At 38.0% G+C, this 13,651-nt stretch overlaps 1 protein-coding gene across 2 annotated transcripts in view; it reads right to left on the minus strand.

The window, feature by feature from the left end:
• Window positions 1-13,651, minus strand: part of LOC132707627 (zinc finger and SCAN domain-containing protein 10) — a 98,264-nt gene that overhangs the window by 45,317 nt on the left and 39,296 nt on the right. For both annotated transcript variants that reach the window (XM_060679536.1, XM_060679537.1), the window contains exon 2: window positions 8,658-8,708. The gene's annotated coding sequence lies outside the window, so the exon portion shown is untranslated. The remainder of the gene's footprint in view (window positions 1-8,657; window positions 8,709-13,651) is intronic.

Consider the following 13,651-nt stretch of genomic DNA (forward strand, 5'->3'; position numbering starts at 1 on the left):
GGAAAGCGAAGATTAAAAAGTTGGAGGGTGAAAATTGGATTGTAAAACAATGTACAATCCACTTCTGGATTAACTAATGCGTTATTGCACCTTGCTTGTAGAGAAGTCAGGTGCTTACTTGGATGACCGCTCGCTCTCCAAACAATGAGAATTCATTCGTTATTCTTTGGCCGTACTGACCTCAATAGTTTTACGGCTCCATCAATGATAGGAAAGTTGCTAGCACATATTTTACTTACTTTACGGTCATTAAATGGTTTTTTGGAAGATGTGCCTGAAATACGTTGGCTTATTCACGTACGGTGTCTCCCAGTTATACATTTACTAGCTATTAATTAACTAATTAAATATTATTATTAAAATATACTATCTAAAATAAAAAATGTAATATAAAACACATATCAACAATATAGAGAGGTATACGAGCACACGTCAAAACAAATTTAATTTCACTTTGGTTGTAGAAAGAAATAAATATGACCAATTGAAATTTAAAGGAAGAAAGAGATCCAAGTATTGAGCAGCTACGCACAACAAAGACTTAATAATTTTCGAAAACTTCGGAAAATTTAAAACCCCCTTATGGCGTTTTATACATTTCGTCGAGGATGGTTGCAACGCGTCTCCGTCGCCAGTGGAATTCATAATTACACACCCTGTACATGTCGGAACAGTTTACCGACGAACTCGCCGTAAATTCAATTACACGTTCGTTCCTTTTTCTAGAGGAGAGCTGGAAAAATTATGCACGGCTCGATTAATTTCGCCTCATTAACGTTTCCGATTACGGGTTAGCTTCAGCGTCGATTCGTAGTTAACAGGAATCGTTTGAAAAATCGCGAACGGACGTTTCGGTCTTAATCAGGTATGGAACGCGTTCATTTTCAGACCGCGCCGCCTACTTTACCTTTTAGTGTCCGTACCCTCTGGCTAGAATTAGCAGCGATTGATAATTAATTGGATTCCATTTCAACGCGTCTAATAGATGCATTATTCCGTTTGGATTGGAAGCGACGACTTTCCTAGTAAAGTGTCGCCGATTACTCTAATGTTATATTTCTCGAAGGCAATCAGAAAAAGAAGATTTTGGATTAAATATCATCATGGACAAAAAAGAATATACCAAAGTGTAACGTGCCAATTTGCCAAATCAAATCTGTGGCCAATTTATCAAGAAAATAATATACCACGTCGTGTATAAGAATAAGGATTGCGTCCCGACTGATTTAGTTGCTTGTGTTGATGATCATCCTTGTGTAAATTATAGGTTCGATCATCTCTAGGCGCTTTGAAGATCTTTTTTTCCTCAATCCTACTACATTGAGTTTCAATCTTGTAAGAATGTTGCCGCCTATGGAGCGCAATTATTCGTTTTGTCACTTACTGGAAATTGTTAATCTACTAGTCATGGCGGCGATTCTAGATGTGTCAAATTAGAGGATTGCCTGGTTATATTGTCCTAACGGTGAAATTTGTACATCGAAGCGACGTTACATCAATTTGCCCTGAAAGATTTTTCACGATTCTTAGGCTACAACGTTCTCCGTCGGTTTAGCATTTAGTGTGCTTTTGGTATTCGCTATTCCTTGCCAATATTTTCTACGATTACCTTGATTACATCCGTATTTTGGCGTAAAACTTGTTGCACTCCCATTTTTGCCATTGTTTACGGCAATCACACGTCAAATTTACAAATGTCAAGGGAGTCGTTACTGGCGCAGTTGCCAGATTGTGAAATAGTCCCTAAGGTTTCTCGTGAAGAATAACAATGATTTGCCGGTGGATTTGGCATTACGCTTTGATTTTACCGCCACCTGTGATCGTGAATGCGGTGGAGTGAGATGCTCAATGGTGTTAGACAAAGATATCTCTCTGTTCGTGGTGGCTAATTTTGCATGTGAGAGAACTTCAATCCGTACCGTTCGAATGGGTTGTGATTTTGTAGAAAATACCAGGTCACTAAGTTGGGATATACGGCGAAGATTCTTCGAGTAGATTTTTGTGCCGATATCTTGATAGTACCTTTGGATGTTTTTGGATTGTTATCTGACCGGTTGTCTACGCCATTTTGCACCCACAGGAGCTTCTTATTTTTGCTTTTCTGCCAATATTCCAATTTGTTGATACGTCTCACACTGTCAGGTAAACCCCGATCAACACCTACAGCTTATTTCGGGGGTAGTACCCAACTTTTGCCATTCCGTTACAGTGGTTTTCCTTTTTCCATTTTCAGTTTTCCTTTTTTTTTAATAGTAATTTTTTTCTTTCCTTATTTCTTTAAATATATTTCACACTATCTTTCCCAGTTGAACGAACTAACCGTTCGCAAGGTATCCCCCCCCCCCCCCCGGTTAAGGTTACTATCTCCAGAGCATAGCTCAAGTTGTTTGAATTTATTACATTTGGATACTACTATGGGATTCTAGAATACCTATGGCGAAGAACATGCAAGAAAGCCACCTCAGCTTTCAAATAGACAACCTTTCAGATTAACCAACAATATTAGATATGCAGACGATACTGTTAACTTGACAAATAATGTAGCCCACTTACAATAGATATTCGAAAGTTTTGGTCTTCATTAAAATTCGTCTGGAACTCAAGTGTTTGCAAAATACGTATAAACGTCATGTTAAGAATAAAAGCGAAAAACATTGAGCAGATGTTACCGTTTAAATACGTAGGTGCTATTGTCAAGGTACAAAATGACCCGAGAACGGAAATTAGGGCAAGAACTGAGCAAGTCAAAAGGGCCTTTACAAATATGGAAAAATTCTTTACAAGGTCGATGCTTTGCAAATTTATGTTGCGCATGTCATGGATGGAAAGAATAACTAACAGCGAAATACCTAGACACGTGTACAAAACAAAAAAAAATTGTGCAGCATTAAAGAAAGCAAAAGCGAATTATAGAGGGGAAAGTTCATAGGGAGAAGAGTTAAGAGCCCAAAGACCTAAAGCGCTGGTATAGTTGCTATCCAATTGATATATTTAGGACAGCGCTTTCCAAAATTGCTTTGCTAATTTTTACCGCCAACCTTCGACCCTAGAAGACGGCGGATTCGAAAGAATGTAATGTCACCATAATACTCGCACAGCTCAACATGTCAAGAACTGAGCAAGTCAGAAGGGCCTTTACAAATATGGAAAAATTCTTTACAAGTCGATGCTTTGCAAATTTATGTTGCGCATGTCATGGATGGAAAGAATAACTAACAGCGAAATACCTAGACACGTATACAAAACAAAAAAAAAATTGTGCAGCATTAAAGAAAGCAAAAGCGAATTATAGAGGGCAAAGTTCATAGGGAGAAGAATTAAGAGCCCAAAGACCTAAGGCGCTGGTATAGTTGCTATCCAATTGATATATTTAGGACAGCGCTTTCCAAAATTGCTTTGCTAATTTTTACCGCCAACCTTCGACCCTAGAAGACGGCGGATTCGAAAGAATGTAATGTCTGAGCTTAATGAATGAAATGAAGCAGTTTGGGGGTTCTCTCGATGTAAAGTCCACCAAAAAGAGGACGCATGAAATATTTTGAGTGACAAGAAATCAATCTAAACAAATCTAAACCTAAGTATTATAATTAATAAGTAAACTTGATTCAAACTGAACGAAAACCTTAGATCTCAATTGTTGCGCAGTTGTACAACTATTTTTCAGCTAGTAAACGAGATGCGTGATAGTACAAGGTCGCATAGATCATTTTTTTGGGACGATGGATAGATGGAAGATGTCAGTAGCAGTAGAAGTATTGGTTTCCAGGGATGATAGGAACGCACATGAAGGCAGACTACTATAGGAGTTTAACAAGAAACTTCCTAACCTTTCAACGACTATATTTTCAAACATGTTATAACGACACAAATTGCTAATAAAACCGCACCAAACAACGACGTTAAATCATAACGACCGGTCCAACAGACGTATCTATTTATTCACCGGCTATCTGGTCGTAAAATCTCGAACAGGTGCGTCCGATCCCCGAGAGGGTAGTCAATTTTTTTGGTAGCCTCGCAGCCCCCGCGGACCTCATAATTACCCAACAACACCGGGGGACGTAATCCCGTGTGTCGTAAATTAGACTAAAGTCAACACCCATTGTCGGGGCCGTTCGATGCTCCCGTTGATTTATGGCCCCCCCCGAAACTTAACTTTAGAACACCTTACGCCAACAGATAATTTATAAAATCTACGCCTTTATTGCCCGAACTGGTAAACCGCGTTTTTCCCTACTCGGAGGCAATTGATCTAACCGGTATACGCACAAGCACGATATAAATTAACGGCGGAAGAAAAAAAAAGAACGAAAAAGGTGCAATCAACAAGGTGCATCTACCTGTGTGTGTGTGTGTGTGTGTGTGTGTGCGCGCCTCCGCGGTGTAACGTTCGTCTTTGATTGGCCACGTTAGGACCCGCATTCCGCTCAGCTGAAAGGCAATTTTAGGTATAACGAGTCGGGGGGCATTCTTCGACCGGGCTCACCCACATACATCAAACCCGACTCCTAATGGGCTTTTTTTTTTCTATGCCGTGCAATTATAAGGCCCCTGGAATATCGATTACACCGTTAAAAGGTTAGAGAGGTCGGCTCTAAGGGAACGGCGTTCTTCGGGTTTAGGGGGGCTCTTTATTGTTTACAGGAATGACTTATTTTAGGCGGTATCCAGAAAATGAAGACCGGGAAATGGATATTTGATTTTAAATGTCTAAAAAGGGAATTTAAAAAGCATGTTGCGTGTTGCCAAAGCGGACTAACCATAACTAGAAGGATTGCAGTAACATAGGGACATAGGAAAAATGTGCAAATTTAAGGAAACTGGGATAGTAAAACATCTGATGAAATAAAAAGAGAAACATCAAGAAAGACGCGGCACCACACCAGAATCTTAAGAAAGATGTAAAGATAACTGCTACAACCAACGACCAACGAGTGTTTGCGCTGTAATTATTGTAATTTTGTTCTTTTTCTTCTCTTCTCAAGGAAATAAAACTTTAAATTCGTATTTTTAAAAAGTCGGAAAATATACAAGTAAATACTTTTTTTTGTAAGAACCAACTTGCTTTTACTAAACAAGTAATTCTTACAAATGTGAATTTATTTCAATTCTGTTTTACACAGATCAAATTAAACAAAGTAAACATTTGCGGATATCTGTGGATGCTTCTCGTTTGACGCAATTTTGTTGCAGCAGTTAGCATTAGTGATCTGACAGAAGTTATTTGAAATAGTACATTATGCAACAAGTGTGGTAAACGGCATTTAGGTCACGGAGAGAGTGTTTAATAAACGAGTTATAAGTGTTTATGTCATGCATATCTTTATTTCAGAAACATTTTCTTGAAATTTAAGACCAAGCGTAAAGCAAACGTAACCTCCGTTTGCATGACGTTTTGACTTATGCCGTAGAAACTGAAACAGTTTTTTTTACCAACTGTGCATCGTACCCGTTGAAATTATAATAAAACATTAATTATAATAAAAGATAATACATGAATGAATAATTTTACAGCTTTCAGCGTCTATATTTAGAACAAACATAGGACCCCTGGAGGCGTTTATTTACACCACGTACTGCTTTGCAAAAGAAAGAACTAATATCAACCTACTACAGCTCTTACAAATCTACGATGTTTATTAAGGTAAAGAGAGAGGAAAAAAAGGGAAATGGGAACAACAACGCTGTGCACAAATTTTGTTCAGACATCACAAAGTGTGTCTTCATTTTACTTGATAGATCAAAATAAATAAAATTAAAATTTTTCAAAGAAACGTCCACGGGCTACTGTAATACTATTTACAAATCTTCACCTGCTAGTTAACTGAAACGTCTGGAAAGTAGTCAACCTGATGATTGGCGAAACATCAGTGAGGTTGATTTACAAACAACAGACGTAGAAGTTTTGTAAATAGTAAAATTGATTCATAGTTTTGAGTTTAAGTTTTAATTAGTTTATAAAAAAAACAAATGCAATATTTTCCTCTGATGCCCGTCCATTCCAAAATTAAATCCTTCGCATTCTTCGTTTATAAAGAGGATCGGGAACGATGAAAAATTAAAATGCAGTCGCCAAAACTATCGGCACGGTCGTAACGGCTCGCCGAGGTTGTCGGTCGCTTCGGTGCCGAACATTTGGGCCATTCGGCTGCCAAACCTGTCGCCATATGCGGCGAATCAAGGGAACGTCTTCGTAATAGTTTGTCGACTCGTAAAAACAACAACAATAAACCATGTCACACATACGCCGCGACAATAACCGTTCGGACTGTGGGCCCCCGGGCCACGACAGCAGTCCATCGAAACCAGATATTATATGTGGTCGACTCTTCCGAGTTTCTCTGCCCAAGGCCTCTCGCCATTGAAAATCTGACCCAAAAAAAGAGCCACGGCTAATCCAATATTTACGGTATCGGTTACGCGTATTTCGTAAGAAGTTTGTTAATACACGGGAAGATTCCTAACCTAAAATCAATAAAATTATTGCATCTCCGGTATTGGACAAATATAACGTTTGCAGACTCAATAAAATCATAAACCATCAAGTCCATCTAAATTGGAATGGCAACGGCCATAGAAAAAGACAGCTAGTAATTCTTGTATTTTGCGAATTTATATAAAAGTGGTAATGTGTATATAATAAAATTTGTAATAATCCATAAACTTCTTAAGAAATTTAAAAGCTTTCCCAAGTTTTCCTAACAGAACTATTTAAAAATATATTTAAAATGGAAACGCATTTACCAAAACATGAACACTAAATGTTATAAATTATTATTTATTTTTTAAAAACGGGAAAAAATTAAAATTTTCTGTTTATTTTTATGACTAAAAAAAGAGATAATGAATATTAAAATACTTTATTTTCTATTTAATAGTAATAGTAAAGTATTGGCAAAGACTTTATTGCAACATCCTAACCTAACCCGACTTGAAAACTTTATAAGGCAGATGACTAAATAGAAATAGAAAACAGAAATTCATAATGTTCAAGTCGTTCTTAATATTTATAAATATATATTGGGCAAAAACTGGCCGTATGTACTCTTACAGCCTATCTACAGGGTTGCCAATAAGAAATATAAAAAAATGCCAATGCGACGGATTCCCAATTTTTATTGAAATTTACTAAGTGTTGGTAGGACGTGTCAAAAAATTTTGAAAATATTAAATTGTGACAAGCCGATATTTTTTGTATGTTATTTTATATTCCCATAATTCTTTATTCTGATTTCTGACATCTTATCCATTGGTTTTGGAAATATGGTGGGCTGTACGGGTTTGGGAGCAACGGATGTTTTCGGAAATATTACCCACGGTTTGAATTTTGACGTTTCATAACGATCTTTTTTAACTGCGCAGGAAGGATATTATATATATTTTCTGAACTGACGAAACGAAACCTCTCTTACACACAGTCTTTTGACTCTGACACACATTAAAACAGATCTCTTTGTACCGTCCATCATATCTGTGGATTTCCCTGTAACCTCTATGACAAAGAAAACGATACCCGTTACCACCCGTCTCATCCTAAATAAAATTTTTGTCACAAAATCCATGTGACCGCAGCGGCACTGGCATAGTTCGATATAAAAGTCGCGCCCCCAATATGACCCCCAGATATCGAGACGAATATTCGGATCGATCTCTCACATTTCGATGTCGTTTAATTGAAGAATTATACCCGCGCAGTATTGTTTACACAAAATATATATCCATCCATATCGCGAGCGGCCATTTTCATACATAAAACATCGCGCGCTGGCCATTAACCGGTGTGGCGGTTCATGAAAATGTACGAGTATGATCCAGTTATTGAACCACCCAGTCAATCAAGCACAGACAGGTGTATCGCGTGCACGAGACGTTAAGAAACAATCAAAGATGTATGTGCTGCCGTCGACTGACGCGCCGTATACCAAGTTGCCGGATTTACGTCCCGACGACGTTGCCGTTAGCGCTGTGGACCTCGAGTTGACGTCTGTCAGACGTCACAATCGCGAACTAACCCCAAAAACGACACAACCAATGGAAAAGCTGATAAGGATTATTAGTTGAATCTATCACGAGAAAGTTCGGGGTACATGTTCTTCATGAAAAGCGAAAGAGACAAGAGAAGGTTATGCAATTCTTCAAAGACATTCGAAAGTTCGACGATGAAAAAGACATCAGGTTATCTGAGAAACCTATTTAGCAGGTATCTCATTTTCAAGTTTTTCCTTCCTCCTACATTTTCCAAGCAAGAAAAAAAGATGAAACGGTTTGTTGTTTACATAGACACAGATGGGGACCAGTGGGCAGTACCTTTAGTAAAATCCAAAGCCCATTTTAAGCGTGTACGCAAGATTCGTCCGGATCGAGGGTTGCGCAACGCAAGTACATATTTTCGGAAAAAACGTGTCAAAACATTCCACCCACAAGTCCAGAAATACCACCCGCAATTCGTCATTTCGGCGATAACTTATTTTCGAACCCGCTGTCGCTATTTATAAACGCTCGAACGGTTAAAAAGGCACGGCCGTCTTTCCAATTGCCGAGTGTCAATCTTGCGGGTATTTTCGTTTGGGCGGGCGTTTTTTTTTTTGGGTACCCGAGCGCGTCGCTTTGATCTCGGGCTTCGAAATTGAAGAAAAAAACGTATCGGCGATCCTTACCTCTCCGATATGACTGGTTGTCTTCGGCGGTTCGGACGACGACAGGACGGCCTGAAACAAAACGCAATTTTGAGAAAAATTACGGTCTAATTCCAAAATTTACTTACAGAAACTCCGTTGAAGACAGCAAAGCTATTCCATTCAATTAAATTTTGTTTCGTAACCCGAAAGTGTAGTTTTGGTTAGTTTACTAGCCTAAACTAACCAAAACTAACCCAAAAGTATAGTTTTGGTTAGTTTACTAGCGATTCTTGGTGCGCCATCTGCGTACTGATAAATGAATTATAATCTCTCAATATGAAAAAGCTTCGATTTTTGTATACAAGGTGTTTAAACTTTCCCTTACTTAGTTGTTTATCAATCGTTGATACATTGGACAAGAAAAGCTGCACGCCACTGGTTTAGACAAAAAGAGTGAAAGTCGGATTAATTCTGATTAAAAAATGTCTCTCGGACTTTCCCACTTAAGCAACAAGTTTGATAAATGATACTTTAATCACGAGTTTGATGTATACCGAAAGTACCGAAAATGTGACTGGCGTGGGTAACGAACCTGACGTCTTAAAGCGTACAATCTAATATCTAAAAATATAAAACCTAATAAAAGAAAAACTTTTCACACTATCATCACAAATACAAATTTTAGGAATTGTCTTAAATTGCCGATTTTTTAAATAAGGAAAGTTTTTACTTTAAATTTATATGGCAAAGAGTTGCACATTTACAAACGATAGGGTTGCAGGTAACGCATTTTTGTCAGTTGAACTAGTACAAGGTTTCTAGTACAACTAATTTCTACATGAAGTCTGTCAGGACACTTTCAATATATTTACTTGAAAAATATTTTGTGAACATTGGCACATCTGCCTCAACATAATATTCCATATCTCACACACACATACACACACAAACACACACACACACACACACACCTACTATTCTGATTATCCAAACCTATGGTAAATATTAGCTTATAAGACACCAGGTTAAATTAGAACTAGTACATTATATAACAATAATATTGTTTAAAAATGTCAATAGATGTACAAAACAGTAAAAGAAAACATTTTTTCTACTCCCGTCTGTAAAATATCTAATTACACACCGATCTAGCGTGCGGGAAGCGTCACTTTACCACGTCAGTTTTCTTTCCCATGAATTCGAGTCACTTCGGACATTTCCGGGATTTTACCGCACGGATTTGGGAGCAATCGGATGTTTTCGGAGATGTTTCCCCCGGGTTGAATTTTGACGTTTGTCAATTCTGACGGTCATACCCGGTCATATACCCAAAAACTAACGATCGCAGAAAAAGTATAGTATGCAACACGTTCTGTAAACTTTTTAGGTCACTCGTTTATTAAACACTCGTTCCGCTGCGCTCCGCTAGTGTCAAAAGCCGTTTACCGCACTTTTTGCATAATATACTATTAAAAAGCACCAGTTACACTCGAGAATAGTACTAATGGACATACGGACTACATTATCATAATGTCGAAACATAAATTTAATTAAAGAGTGGGTAAAATGTTTCGACTAAAATGGCATCACAAAACACACATACGAACACCAACTATGCAAAAATCGTATAGATTAACAATTAACGATTTGATTTCGTGTGTTTGGAATGGACGAATATTTTAACTTAACGTATTATTGGATTTAGTCCACTTCAATAATCATTTTATATCCGTGGCACCAGAGGACAGTCTACGGGCGACAACTCGTGGCGACGCCGACCAAAATAACTGATATCAGCGGTACAAATAGTAAGACCAATACGTTAACAATAGGCTTCTTGTCGCTAATTAGAGAAACACGGCAAACAATCTCGCGTTGCCGTTCACAGACGTAGAACAATCTTTATGTGCGTTCTTGCAGCGGGAGAATGTCGGTCGGCTCGCGGGGAATCTCTATCGTTATGATTTTTAGATCCGCTCGGTGAGATACGCCCGGCCATTCCGAACTCAATTCGCTCTTCAGATGTCTTGGTAAGTAATAAAGACCACGGATAATGCACCGTTGCCGACGAAAGGACGGCTTATGATGTCATTATAACGAAATGCGAAAGGCGATAGCGGGAGGAAAATTGTTAGGAGAGTTCTCGTGGGGACCATAAGCTTATTTTCTAGATCGTCAAGAAAAAGAATCCCACCAATAGGGAAACCACCGCAGAAGACTGAAAAAGTTGTCCACCACGAAGGCCGGAAATAATCCGAATGAAAATGAAAATTTTTACTCCATGCAAAGCAAAGACCGCTCCACTAGAACACTGTGCAAGAGAAAAAATGACGCAAAACATTCAGAATAAAGTGAAGCTGACCAGTGCAAAACCAGCCATCAAAAATAGAGATATGTTACAGGACAAAGATAGATCATACTTCCTCATAAGGTACAAAATGAAGGCTATTGGGAGTGGGGGTGCAGATTCTGTCAAGACAGGGAGGAAAGGGTCACACAAGTGTTATGCCAATGTGAAGGCCTATCGAAAGTGCTTTTTCATCTGCTCAGAGTAAGGAACCCAGAGGGAACGAGCCAGATCACTACCGAAGCTGTGGAAGTTAAGGAATCGTTAACATTAATAAGTAGGAGTACTGAGTGAAAGAAAAAGAGAACGCAGATTCTGGCAAGAGGAAGAGGACATAGTGACTTAATGGGCAGCAAGCTGTCCCAGAAAGTGGAGTCATCGAATGACAAACCAGGAACTCTAATGTCGAGACAACGGAATTTCATAAAAGATTTACTTAAACATTTTGACATTCAACTTTACATATTGAGATAAAAGAATACCGGAGCGATGCGTGCTAGTGACGCTTCCTCTCAAATTTTATACAAAAAGTCGAAGTGTCACTAAACACACTACAAGGGAACTACAGTACCCTCTAGAATCTTGCTTCAACAGTGAGGGATTAATAATGGGAACATGTCTGTGAATAATTCTAATATAGTTATTATTGAGGACATTTCTTGACAACTGCAGTGCAGTTTTCTCAAACTTGGTACGTAAATAAACTTGTTTCAACATCAGAGCAGCAAAAGACACTTTAAGACGTTGCTGTCAGGGATGAGCAAGCTACGAATGAAATAAACTGAGTAATGACATTTAAATATAGCTAGTAGTCAAGATCAGCAAATTTTCTTAAGGGAGTTTACGAGAAATGAGAAAACTTCGGCGAAATAATCTAAAATTTTCAGTTGCGCATCCTCCCAAGCTTAATGAGTGTATAAGACAGATTTAGATTTAGGGAAACTTTATCTCAAACTGAGAGTGTGAATAATATTTAAAGCTCGACCTTATCGACCACTGTTCCAAACGAAACCAACTAACCAATGGCTACACTACTCGCTTCTGGCATCAGAATATTCAGAACGAAGAGCTAAGTGGACGACCAAACGCAACGAACGAAATGAGGCTTGAAAACGATCGCGAAAAAAAAACACTAAATTGCGCACCACAAAAACAAAACCGAGCCCAGCGTACGCGAGATAATTATATCACAGGATGAGTAATTAGCAATTTATTATTGCGGTTTTAATTAAATTTCCGCCTCTTATTAATTGCTGGAGAAACAAGTCGTTCCTCATTAAACGTTCCGAGATGTTTAACGCAAAAAAGGAACAGCAAGACGGGATCATGTGGCTGAAGTTAGATTTGGATTTGGATTCGGACTTGTAAATAGTACAGTGGACCAGTTCGTTACTTATTTTAATTAAACAAAATATATTCCTGTGGACATGCTGGGTAAGTAAGCACGGGAATATTGTAAGGGAACTCCCAAAAACCATATAGAATTGGTTCATTCTGTGGGAAAATATGTTTTCTTCTACTGTTTTGTACATGTATTGACCTTTTTAAACAATGTTATTATTTTATAATGTAGTATGTACTACTTTTAATTTAAGCTGGTGTTTTATAAGCTAATATAGCTCGTAAGAATAGCAGGATGGGTGTATGTGTGTGTTGTGAGATATGGAATACCATGTTGGGGCAGATGTACCAACGTTCACAATAGTATATTATGCAACAAGTGCGGTAAACGGCATTTAAGTTAAAAAGTCAAAAAGCAATTTAATTTCTATTTTGCAATCTCGAAAAAAATATGACGTCCCAGAGATTTAACCTGACCATTAAAGAGCCACTTAGGTAAGCTTCAAAATGATGTATTACTCAAGCACCTCGAAACGGTCGGGAAGATATACCTACCTACCTTAATAATGAAATACCTAAATATTCGTTATATTTATTTCGAAATCTCAAAAAAATCTGAAGTTCCAGATGTGGAATTAGACCATTAAAGGGCCCCTTAGGAGAGCTTAAGAATGATGTATTGCTCAACCACATCGAAATGGTGGGGAAGATATAAAACTGACATTGTCCCAGATATTGAATTAGACCATTGAAGAACCACTTACCGATTGAGAAATAAATATATCGAACTTTTGGTTATTTCATTACTGAATTTAGTTTTATATCTTCCCGACCGTTTCGAGGATGTTGAGTAATACATCAATTTGAAGCTCTATCAATACCTGGGACAACGTCTGATTTTTTTGAGATTGCTAAAAAAATATAACGAACTTTTGGGTATTTCATAATAGTTTTACATCTTCCCCAAAGTTTCGAGGTGGTTGAGTAATACAATTGGCTCTTTAATGGTCTAACTGATTATCTGCCACGTCAGATTTTTTTGCGATTGCGAAATAAATAAAACAATTTTAGGGTATCTCATTATTGGGGATAGTTTTCCGTCCACCGTTTCGAGGTGGTTGAATATTTTGAAGCTTCCCTCGGTGGCCCTTTAAGGGTCTAATTCAATATCTGGGACAACGTCGGTTTTACATCTTCCCCACCGTTTCGAGATGGTTGAGTAATACATCATTTTGAAGCTCTCCCATGTGGCTCTTAAATAATCTAACTGATTATCTGGCACGTCAGATTTTTTTGCGATTGTGAAGTAAATAAAACGAATTTAAAGGTATCTCATTACTGGGGC

Source organism: Cylas formicarius, unplaced genomic scaffold (genome assembly GCF_029955315.1).
Source record: "Cylas formicarius isolate icCylForm1 unplaced genomic scaffold, icCylForm1.1 PGA_scaffold_9__14_contigs__length_23061073, whole genome shotgun sequence".
Lineage (NCBI taxonomy): Eukaryota > Metazoa > Arthropoda > Insecta > Coleoptera > Brentidae > Cylas > Cylas formicarius.